Source organism: Cavia porcellus, unplaced genomic scaffold, assembly GCF_034190915.1.
Source record: "Cavia porcellus strain 051 isolate PalLab524CR breed Dunkin Hartley unplaced genomic scaffold, mCavPor4.1 scaffold_12, whole genome shotgun sequence".
Classification (NCBI taxonomy): Eukaryota; Metazoa; Chordata; class Mammalia; order Rodentia; family Caviidae; genus Cavia; species Cavia porcellus.
In genome coordinates, this window is record NW_026947495.1 from 31,225,956 (window position 1) to 31,238,910 (window position 12,955).

The 12,955-nt window shown below is 41.7% G+C and overlaps 1 protein-coding gene across 7 annotated transcripts in view; it reads right to left on the minus strand.

Moving 5' to 3' along the window:
- Positions 1–12,955, minus strand: part of Lrp1b (LDL receptor related protein 1B) — a 1,703,137-nt gene that overhangs the window by 523,892 nt on the left and 1,166,290 nt on the right. The window lies entirely within an intron of this gene.

A 12,955-nucleotide genomic window follows, 5' to 3' on the forward strand; every position in this document is an offset into this window, starting at 1 on the left:
CTCTGAGAGTCTCTTTATAGATGATAAGAGACGGCATTCATTTCACTGAGTAAAAATTTACCTAAGATCTACGTATGTGTCATATTTGTAGTTGTGAGAGGGTGGCACCATGATAAATCAAGCAAATATTATTCCTGAGTTTTATGTATAGTTGATGTAGTTATTTCTCAGGAATTCAGCAAAGAAGTTGAAAGTTAAAACAATCATGAGCTGAAAGCAGAAACACTTGGTGCCAAATGTCTGTTTTAAGAAACTTTGGCATAGTCAGGAAGATCAGGTAAGGCTTGTTGAAAGAAGGGAATAACACTTATTAGATACAGCAAGTGAACTACAGTGAAGAGTAATTTGTGAAAATACAGTTAGTGGAAGATGCCCAATAACTAAATCAGAATCAAATAAGGAAAATGTGACTGACATGCAAAGTTTTGATCATGGCGCTATTGTTTTAACTTATAAACTCCATGAAAAAATGATCCACAACTTTTTCTTCCTCTTATTACGTTTTCCAGGCTCATATCACCATCACTATCATCATAATCAATTATTCTTTTATTGTTATCTTTTCACATTACTGAAACTAACTTTTTCTTTTCGTTTCCTTTTCTTCAAGATTCCTATATATGAACAAAGTTTTGTATTTTTTCACACTGAGGTATAAAATAAATTCAATGTTATGTAGTCTCCTTTGTATCATCTCCAGTGGTCAGCACAACACCCTAATCTAGGAGACACTTTACACATGAGTTCAGATTTAAGAAGCACTGAATACAGAGTTGTTAATTCCTGTAATGTTTGTTTCTCTCTCCTATGTCTAAAAAGAGCATTGCCATAATTTATACAACAACCAATATCAATGACATCATAGGATAAGTTCAGTATAATAAAGTCATTTACCACCCTCCATACAGAAAGTATGATTTGTGCATTTTGTTCACTTACAATCTGTCTTCAATAGAATTTTTTTCTGATTTTAGGTGATCATTTATGAAAATATATTTTAGACCAATATACACAAAACTGCTTCATTTGGAAATACACATACACATCTATATCACTGAGTAAATAAAGAAAAGTTTGTCTTCAAATCTAATGATCAGTGTTATGTGTCAATAAGGCCAGGTTGTGATCCATAGTTATTCAATTAAACCCTAATTTAGCTGATGTCTGGAGGTGTTTTCTAGATATGACTACAATCTGCAATCAGTTAAATTTCAATAATGAAATTATCCTCAAAATTTAGACAAGACTGATTCAATGAGATAAAAGGTCTTAAAAACCCAAACCCAGGTACCCTTAAGTAAGTGCAGTCTGTGCCTACAGGCTTGGGCCCTGCCTGAGATTACAGTCTGTCCAGGAGCTCAGAAGTGCCTAGACAATCTCCAGAAATTCATATTAGCAAATCCTTGCAATAACTCTCTCTCTCTCTCTCTATATATATATATATATATATATATATAGAGAGAGAGAGAAATATATATATATATATATCACACACACACACACACACACACACACCACACACATATACAGACTATTTTTATAAAAGATATTTTCATATACTTAAAAATGAGTAAAATCAAAAGAATCTATAAAACACATGAATAAAACCCAAAATCACAGTTTACTGTGCACATTAACATAGTTTTCCAACTCCATTAGCTTCAATGACTTAACTTTACTATTTCAAGAAAAATTTACCTAAGAAAATAAAGATAGTAGATATCGCTACTCATTTCAGGAAGTTCCTAAAAGTTGTATCACTCTTTCAGCAAAGAAACAAAAAACAAAAACAAAAAAAAAATCTAAGCAAATAAACAAAAAATTCAAATAATCAGATTATTGTTTATACCTTGAGTATTTGAATGACATCTTCTCATAATTTCTGTATATTCAGCAATGCAAAATTATTGTGTATTATTCCTTACTCAGCTATAACAAGCTATTCAACTGAAGGCACTATTTTACATCAGACATTAAAATTTCAATTACTCTTCTGATTTTGTCATTAGGTTTCTGAAATACTAAGATTCAGTAAGTTACTATTTTGGCTTGCCACTATAAACAAAGAGCTCAACTTTGTCAAAACGACAGTTTGGGTAGTATATTGAGGAGCCTATATTCAACATGGAAAGTAGAAGATAATAACATTCATTCACAATAGAAAATTGAAACATTAATATAATTTTATTAAATCTAATTTGCATTTTGTGGTAGTTGGAACTGAATGTAAGGCTTTCATCTTAAACTGCATCTTCTTTGTTTGTTAATTTATTATTATTGTTATTATATTATTTTTATTTAAATTCAGGGTCTCACTATGTTGTTAAGTTTGGGTTCAAAGCTATGATCTTCCTCTAGTAGCCTCCCAATGTGCTAGAATTATAGGGATCCACCACTATGCCACTTAGAATGTTTTGATTAAACGTGTAGCACATTACACGAGTATAATCAAAGTCCCTTTGATAAAATGAAAGTTTTCTTTCAAATGTTCCTACTGCCTCTTCTCAAGGGAAAAATAACGTAGGTGACTTTTTTAATTTAAGGTTATAAATAGATACATCCATATGTAATACCTACTAATGATTTGTGTTTCATTTTTAAATTATCCAAATGGTATCATACTGTATGATTTTGCTGCTCACTTTGCTCAGTGCTTTTGAGATGAACATGCTGCATTTATTTATTCACTATCGTTTCATGAGGATTTAGGATTTTTTCTAAAATTTTAATAGTATGACAACAGTGGTATAATTAACTTGTTTGTACTTGTTTCTTGAAACACATAAATAAAACTCCCCAGAATAAATAGTTCTGAAATTGTGGCAATATTCATTTCATATGCACCTTATACCTTTATATAACCCCAAATCTAGAGCCAATATCACTGCTTTACATATGACAAAATGGAGCCCTAAGAAATGTAAGAAAATCATTAAAGTCACAGAGTTAATAAACATCAAAGCAAGACTACAAATCCAGATTTGTGTTACTCTCTGAAGAATCTGCCGCAGTTGCATTGTCTCTCAGACACAGTGTAAGGCAGGTTTGCAAGAATATGGAAATGAAGTTGTTTCTGGTTTCTAGGTGGCTAAAATTGCTTTAGTCTTCTTCTACTTAGACCCTGACTTAATTGACTTAGTTTTGCAGTTAGGTAGGAGAAATATTTATCAAAGATGTTTATGACTGCCTTAGTCACTGTTTTGCCACAGAGACACAATAGTTGCAAGGATTGTTGACCCAGACCGGACACTGTAGCCAGAAAAAGCCTCAGCCAGAATTAGGGAGCTCCTGCCTCCCCTGCCCCTAGAGATTTACCTGTAACCCTATAACCCCCACCCTTTGGAACCTGCCCCTGGAGCCAAACGTGTGCCAATGAAATACCTGTGCATTTCTAATGGCCTTAGGGCACTGCCCTAAGCTTGGGCTACTTATATTCCCCCATGCCACGTGTCCGCATGAGAGAGATCGCCAGATTTCAGCGGCTGACATGCCAGTCCTCTCTCTCCATGTTCCCAGAATAAAGGCCTCTTTTGTTTTATGCTCCTCATCTTTTGGAAATATTTTTCACCTTCTGGAAATAATCCTATCATTTGGTGCCATGTGACTTGATCGGCAGGCGATTGACTCTTGGGACACATATGCCCAGTTGGGTCCCTGGCCGATTCACAAACCGGTAACATCGTGGCTTGATTCTCTGCTTTTCCTTCTGCCGAGACACGTTTCCCCTCTTGCCAGCAGCCTCCATGCACCACCACCCAGATTGATTTAAGGTGAGCATGCTCCAGGGAACTCGTGGCACTGGGCCGGGCCCCAGTGGACTAGTCTCCCCTGTTTGCGTGGGTCTCTAGCATTTTCACATCCCTAGGACAGCCCTGAGCAGGTTTTTTCTGGGCTAGCCTGTGTCCACACTAAAATTTCTCACGTTCTTTGGGTTCTGATAGCCCAAAGCAGAACTTTTTGGACCGCTCACACTGAAAAATACCTTGCTTTCCTTACAAGTCTCGCGCTTTCACTGGCAAAGCTGCTACTGACCTTACACAAACTCCACTCGTACATTTCTCAGTGACGACTGGAATATGAGAGTTTTGGAACCTTAGCCCTGCCATGTGGTGCCATAGGATCAGTGACAGCTTTTTCTCTGGGCCACCAGTTTTTTGCTTGCCTTAATCAACAACGGGAAATTTACTTGCTAAATCCAAAAAAATGCCATTACAATGCTTAATTTCCAATTTACATACCTTGAAAATTAAAAGTACCATAAAAACTAAATTATTAACTTTTTACTGCCAGGAAGTTCGGCCTACATCCCCACTCCTTGGCAAGCGCTGGCCTTGGGAAGGGACGTCTGATGTTTCCATTCTAAAAACACTTCATGATTTCTGTCGAGCCAGTGACAAAGTCATAGAGCTCCCGTACATTGAGGCGTTTTTGGTTCTGAGAACATGCCAGTCTCTCATTAAGTCTTGTGTTCCCGCTGAGATACTTCTAGCTAACTCTACTGCACCTCAAACTTTTCCTTCCTGCCCTCAGGATTTGCTTGGGGATGTTCCTCTGGTGTTTTCCAGGTCGCTGCATGCCTACCCCCAAATTCGTTCCCTGCCGTTACCTCCCGCCGGACCGCTCTCCCCTCCCCCTATGCCTGATTCTCTCAGCAGTCCTGGTCCCAATGCTTCACAGTTACCTCCCGCTGTGCAATCGTCTCCCTGTCCGCCTTCCGGGACCCATAACTCTCCCAGCACTCTTAGTGCTTCCTCAAAGTCTCCGATTTCTTGTTCTCCTGAGAATTCTCTATCCCCTACAGCATTCTCACCACCCGCCCACCATACTAGGTCTCGGTCACTATGTCCTTCCAGCAGGCCACGTGATTGTTCCAGCTTGCACTATAAATAGCTGCCATGCCTCCTGTGTTCAAACAGCTGTAGCGATAATGCAGTGCCACCATGTTCCATAAGTTCAGACGGGTCACATGGTGATGGAACACCACCATGTTCAGATAGTTGCTATGGTGACGGGCCACCACCATGCTCGGAGGGGTCAGTTAGTGCGCCACCATGTTCGTTTGGTTACCATGGCAACAGGGTGCCACCATGTTCGTTCTGGTCTCACGGTCAATGGGCACCCTCTTGTGGCTCCTCTTGGGAACAGCAATAGCTGCCTTGTCGTGGTCCATATGACCATGGTAAAGGCCCACACCAGTCCTCTCGTTTCAAGGCACACAGTACAATGCCATCTGCCTGTATTTCCTCCTCACAGGGTGAGTGGCAGCCGCTCTACAGCCACTCTTCAGATAATTACACGTGTCTACCGGGCAGATAGCTGCCCAATGGCACTCTCCTTCACATTCTTCTCCTCAGGCTCTGCTGCCACTTTGGGAGCAAGCTGGCCCCGAAGGCCTTGTTAATATCCATGTGCCATTTTCTGTTTCTGATCTGTCTCAGATTACCCATAAATTAGGCAGCTTTTCTGTTGACCCACAGAATTATATCAGGCAATTTGAATTTATCACCAATTGTTATGATTTACATTTTAAAGATGTTTATGTGATTTTAAATACCACCCTTAGCTTGCAAGAGTGAAACCAGCTGTGGCAAGCAGCTCCAGAGGAAGCTGACTGCAGGCACAGGGCAAATACTACTGACAATGACCCTGGGCCTGTAGCTATGCCAGACCAAGACCCTAACTGGAACTATCAAAATGGTCAAGGTTCAACAAAATTACATAAGTTGATTGAATGTCTGATTGTGGTCCTTAATAAGATCGCTAACAAACAAACTAATTATAACAAGCTTTTAGAACAGGTCCAGGAGGCTAATGAAAACCCGGCTGTGTTTCTAAATCGGCTTCGGGAAACCTTAATTAAATATATCAATGTAAACCCAGACTCTCATGAAGGGATGATTGTTAACTCCTATTTTATTTCACAGTTTTCTCCTGATATTCGGCCCTGCCCATACTGCAAAGATGAAGAGCATTGGAAGAGCAATTGGCCTAAGCGCCAGTGAGCGACTAGGCCATCCTCTAATCCCTCGCCCTCACAGGAGACTTCGTTAGTGCCAGATTTGTCACTGACCGATCTGCTTGGACTTGCTGCGGAAGATCGATGGGGCTCAGGGCTCACAACCCCCACCCCAGTCAACTTGACGGAGCGCCAAGTCTCACTGGAAGTCTCAGGCAAAATAATATCTCTGCTTGTGGATATGGGGGCGACCTATATTGTACTTCCTGAATTTCCAGGACCTTGTGCTAAGTCTCTGATATCTGTTGTGGGCATTGACGGCCAGCCAAATCAACCTTTGCAGACTGGGCCTATCCCTTTTCTTTACCCATAGCTTCCTAGTAATCCCAACATGTCCCACACCCCTTTTAGGTAGAGACCTCTTCAAAAGCTCAATTTTTCCTTTACTTTCTCTCTCTCCACAGCCCTAATCCTAATCACAATGCATTGCAAAGCCATCCCTCCTCTTCCACCTTCTCTGGTTGACGCCATGGTTTGGGACACATCCAATCCCACTCTGGGTATGCATGCCATGCCTGATTTAAACTGTCTCAAGGATCCCTCAATTTTTCCCTGCCCTCCCCCATACCCCATAGCCCCCCAACATTTAAGGGGACTTAAACCCATCATTAAGCGGCTTTTAGACAATGGTTTTCTTAAACCTACCCACTCACCCCACAATACTCTCATTCTCCTGGTACTGAAGACTGATGGGTTCTATCACCTGGTACAGGACCTTAGGGTAATTAACAGTGCTGTTACCCCAACTTACCCAGTGGTACCAAATCCTTATACCATGCTCTCTCATATCCCACCCTCCACCACTCACTTTACAGTTATATATCTTAAAGATGCCTTCTTCACTATCCTCCTACACCCTGATTGCCAGAACCTCTTTGCGTTTACATGGACTGACCCAGACACTCTCAGGTCTCAACAACTTACTTGGACAGCACTCCCCCAGGGGTTCAGGGATAGTCCCCACTTCTTTAGTCAGGCTCTTGCTACTGACCTCACAGAACTCGATCTCAAACCTAGTGTTCTTCTTCAATACATAGACAACCTCCTATTATGTTCTCCATCCCATATGTTAGCCATACGCCACTCAGCCAGTCTTCTTAATTTCCTTGCTAGCCGTCGATACAGGGTGTCTCCTGCCAAAGCCCAGATAGCCTCCCCAAAAGTCAAATACCTAGGTCTTGCTCTCATCCCTACCACTCGCTCCATCACCACAGATCGTAAGGCAGTTCTTTGAGATCTCCAGGTGCCCACAACTAAACAGCAGGTTACATCTTTCCTAGGTTTAGCTAATTTCTTTGTCTCTGGATTCCTAACTTTGCAACCCTAGCTCAACCCCTCTACAAGGCTGCTAAGGGTCCCTTATCAGAACCCCTGGACCATACTAAGCCCATACATGCCTCCTTTCATAAATTAAAAGAGGCTCTCCTAAAAGCTCCAGCTCTTACCCTTCCTGATCCCACCCAACCTTTCATCCTATACACTATTTGTCAGGGCCACAATGCCATAGGTGTACTAGGACACAAAAAGGGACCTTCTTTCAAGCAGTAGCTTACTTATCAAAACAGTTAGATCACACAATAAAAGGATGGGCTCCTTGTCTCTGAGCTCTTGCAGCTGCAGCCCTCCTGACACAGGAAGCTAAAAAGTTCACATTAGGACAATCTATTACAGTACACTCACCTCATCACCTACGTGACCTTATCTCACATAAGGTGCTCCCCGCCCTAATGACCCCTTCTCACCTTCAACAGGTACACTTAGCTCTCTCTCAAGACCCTTGCATCTCTATTGCAACTAGTGGTCCTCTTAATATAGCGACCTTACTTCCCACCTCAGAAGGCCCTCCTCACCATGACTGTATAGAGTTTTTACAGATGACTCCCACTTCTTTCCCTCACATCAGTAGCACACCTCTCTCCTTGGCCTGTGACACATGGTTCATAGATGGCAGTTCAACAAACACAGACAACCAAAAGAAGGCAGGATACACAATAGTTAACCAGTCAAAAGTTATAGAGGCAAATCCACTGCCACCTGGGACCTCTTCCCAGAGGGCAGAACTTATTGCCCTTACAAGGGCCCTTACACTAGCAAAAGACACGATTATAAATATATACACTGACTCAAAGTATGCATTTAGCATTTTACACTCTCATGCCTCTATCTGGCAAGAACGGGGTTTTATTTCCACTCAGGGAACCCCCATTATTAATGCTCCCCTTATCCTTAAGCTTCTAGAGGCAGCCCAACTTCCAAAGCAGGCAGCAGTCATCCATTGCAGAGGACACCAAAGCTCTACAGATCCTATTGCTCAAGGCAATGCCTTTGCAGACTCACAAACCAAGTTAGCTACAAAAAGGCCCTGCCCTTCTCATCTTCTTCCAAACAGTCTACATCAGCCCAATTATTCACCAGAGCAGTTACAGTTACTTCATAACCAGGTTACACACAAAACACTCAGGGATGGATTTTTCAGGGATCTAAACTTGTTCTCCCTCATCAACAGGCCTCAGACAACATCACAGACTTATACAACTGTTTTCATATAGGATCACAGGCCCTATACAAACTCTTAGCCCCAATAGATGCACACCCTTCTCTAAAAGCTATCATTCTTAAGATTACTCACACCTGTGATCTCTGTGCCCTCTCCTCAGGGATGCATGGCACCCCATTCCTTTCCTACCCATCAATTTTGGGGACACACCCCTGGTCAGGACTGGTAGATAGATTATATACGCATGCCCCGCCACAAGACTCTCAAATATCTTTTCACCTTTGTTTGTATCTTTTCAGGATGGATAAAAGCCTTTCCCACAACCAGGGAAGCTGCTGATGTAGTTACCAAAATCATATTACAAGAAATTATTCTGAGGTTTGGTCTACCTCAGAGTATTCAGTCAGATAATGGTCCTGCTTTTATTTCTCAGATCACTCAACAGGTATCCTTGAGCTTACACATCACCTGGCACCTACACATCCCATACCATCCACAATCCTCAGGAAAAGTAGAAAAGGCAAATGGCCTCATAAAGACACACCTTACAAAACTCACTTTAGAACTACACCAACCTTGGCCTCAACTTTTGCCTTTAGCCTTAGCCAAGCTCAGGGCACTTCCCCGGGCTCCTAATTTCTTAAGTCCTTTTGAATTTACTTATGGCAGGCCATGCTTACTCCACAATCTTCCTGCTCCCTAAAATCTCCCTCCCCTGGCTGACTATGTCCCAGTCCTCTCCTTCTTCCGACACCTGTTGTGACAACATGCTGATCTCTGCCTTCCACAACCCTCTGGAGAGGCCAAACCAGATCCTCCCATATCCTCAGGAGATCTAATTTATCTCAAATGTTCTAAATCCACAGGACTACAACCAAGGTGGAGTGGCCCTTACCTGGTCTACTTGGCTACCCCTACAGCGGTCAAAGTTGCTGGACTCCCATCCTGGTTTCACATCACTCAGGCTAACAGGTGCCCTCCCAGCCCCAAATCTGATCATTCTGAGTGGTCATCTCATCTTCTGTCACCCACCCGTCTCCGTTTCATCAAGGCCCCAGCCGCAGTTAACAGGCTAAGTCATGTTTTGTTATCCAATTTGGTCCCTAATCTCTTACGCTCTATTAATGATCATTTTTACAGCAGGACTCTTGACAGTCTTTCCTAGAGACTCCCACATCATGCGTAAGATCATCTTTATAATGTTCTATGTGATAACTGTCGTGGTTCTTTCTACCCTCAGCTGTCTGGTTAAACGTGACATCCCTGAAAGCCTAAGCCCTCACCTTCCCTATACTAGTACAGCCACCCTCTCCCCTACTACCCCTATTTTTTCCAGCTCAACTCCTAGACTGGAGACAAGTTTTACATGCCTACCCTCCTAACTTTTATGCCTTCAGATGGGGGAATAATCACCTCTGATAATTTCACTCCTTCTAACCTCACACTTATTTTTCAGAATTCTACCTCACCGTGATAATGATCCTACCTCAATGACATCCTGATAAAATACCATGTCTAAATCAAAGGCACCTTCCTCTCTACCTCACCTGGCTCCTTAAATATGACAGTGCCATGTCTCCTAATAACATCATGTCTCTTTGTTTTTCCAGTCTGACATACGTACATTCACCAGTGAAGTTGTCTTGGCTAAAACACCTGGCATCAGCATCTACCTGGGCATCAACCTTCATCCCGTCAACTCCCCTAGGCTCCAGTACAGCGCCCCCTGCCAGCAGGATGTAGTTAAAGGGAGAAATCTTCACCCCTTTTCCTAATAATCATAAGACGGGATATGAAAGGGTTGTTGACCCAGACCAGACACTGTAGCCAGAAAACTCCTCAGCCAGAACTAGGGAGCTTCTGTCTTCCCCACCCCTAGAGATTTACCTGTAACCCTATTACCCCCCCACCCTTGGGAATCTGCCCCTGGTGCCAAATGTGTGCCAATGAAATACCTGTGGATCTCTAATGGCCTTAGAGCACTGCCCTAAGCTTAGGCTACTTATATTCTCCCACTTCACGTGTCTGCATGAGAGAGATCGCCAGATTTCAGCAGCTGACATGCCAGTCCTCTCTCTCCATGTTCCCAGAAAAAACGCCTCTTCGTTTTTTTGTTTTTTTCGTTTTTTATCTGTACCAGGGATCAAACTCACGACTGCCTGCTTGCAAGGCAGGCGCTTATGCCACTGAGCTAAATCTCCAACCCCAGTCCTCTTTTGTTTTATCCTCCTCATGTTTTGGGAATATTTTTCATCTTCTGGAAATAATCCTATCAATAGTCATTACTTACAGCTTAAAAGAGGAAAGATTTATTTTGGCCTAAATCACAGTCCAAGGTTGGTTAGATCCAACTCAGGATGACAAGGCCACAGAGTAAGGAAGAAAAGCTGCAAATATCATGTCAACTAGGAAGCAGAAAGCTAAGATGGGAGCTGCGGAAGCAGATATACTATCCCAGTTCATGCCACCTCTTCCAAACAGGCCCTACTTCCTGATGGCACATTTGAGACGCTCATCTGTGGACTAAGTCCCTATGAGTACAGTACCCCTGTGATCCAGCTACCTCACAAGGCCTTGCCTGTGAGCACATAAGGATCTGAGAGGACACTGGCATATAAACCACAGCAGTGTCCTGCCAGGACAGGACCTTTGCTCTGGGTACAGAGCTGGGAAACAACAGAGGCAGGGGGGGAATGTTGGGACACTCCTGTTACCTCAGCACTCTAGGAAGCTGAGGCAGGAGGATTGCAAATCTGCAATTTAGGAACTTCACAATGCCCTGCCTCAATATAGAAAATATTGTAATGGAAGATTTCTGTGTGATGAAATACAACAGTTTGGGTGTTTGCCACAGAGCACCCAGATTTTGGAAACATTACAAAGTAAGATGACTTCTTACCTTTACAGGGACAACATAGCCTCCCATGCTGAAGTCAGGACAGTACTGACCTGATGACCTGATTACCTGATTAATGAAACTAGTTAGCTAAAGCAAAGCAGGTTAATAGAAGGCACTTGTAAGTTACCTCCATTTGTAATTTTATTTTATTTTAAGAGGTCTTTCTAAATTATCTTGGCTATACTACAATTTGAAAAATGCCTGCGGGGCCTCCCAGAAGATGAAATTGTAGGCTTATGCCACCAAGTCTGGCTGAACATGTAAAGAACAGCAAGAGAAAGGTAAAATCCTTTTGTCTTTGGTGGTGGGATCTGAGGGTATAATGCATGTACCTTAAACTTTTTCATTTTTGTGTTCTGTTTGTTTTGTTTTGTTTTTGGTGATGGGATCAAACTCACAACCTTGCGCTTGCCAGTTAAGCACTTACGCTGCTGAGTTAAATCCCCGGCCCCTAATTAGTGTTTTTTTTTTTTTTTTTTTTTTTTTTTTACTTGTTTATTTCTTAGGCTTGCAACAGCATAATACAGGGTTAAATCCTCATATTTGCATAAAACAACTTGGAATTGTTCATGTGGTTACATATCTATCCTTATCAGATTTGTATGAAATCTATTTAGTTTATTGTTCACTAAGCTCACTTATAGTCAATATGATAGGCAATTCAAATTCTAATATATTGAACTTGTTGTAAAAAGTATGGCTACTACCGATAGGTTCTATTATTAAAGATCAGATTTTTTTTTTCTCATGAGATTTTTCTCATTCAATTTTCCTTCATTATATGGATGAAAGAAAAGGTACTATCAAGCTAACAGTTATTTGTTTGAGATTACAGTATTAAAGTTGGTCACAGTGAACTAAAACACTTTCAGTTCTTGTGGCTCCTAAGAAAACTAAGAAGAAAGTTGTTACAAAGTCACGGGATAGTCAGAGACAAACGTACAAATGGAGATGGGCAGAATCCTAGGCTCTCAGTTTACTACTTATTCTAAGCAGGAATTGTATTTTATTCTGGGAGTCAGGGACTTAAAAGCCATTTTTGCTAAAATTCTGACTCTGCATGTGAGCCTACAGATGTCCACTAAATAGTTAGCGAAACACTATTTCAGTTCATTTTGTATCCTTAGATCATTAGATCCAAACCCTCTCAGTTCTGCATATGTTCATCATTCAGGGCTTGTCTGCATTAAAATAAACAAAACAAGGTTGATTAGCAATGAATTCACATAATGACAGCCCCTTCAAGATCAAAGACAAAGGTAAAGGTTTTATATGAGAATTCAACTATTCCCGGAAGCCTCTAGCCATTGTTCTAAACCTCTGATCAGCCGGATTCAAATAGGACTGAAACCACCACAAAGAGAGACACGCATTTCATAGATCAGAGCTTCATTTAAAGCAATGCAGATTCCAAAGCTATAACACCAGGACTGTGGTCATGATCGCCAGCACTCCAGTCTACCAGCTAATCCCTTTAAAGCTGGCTCCTACCTTAGTAGGTGAGCCAGTTTTCTGCCCTTCAAAAAGTGTTTCCTCTGTTACT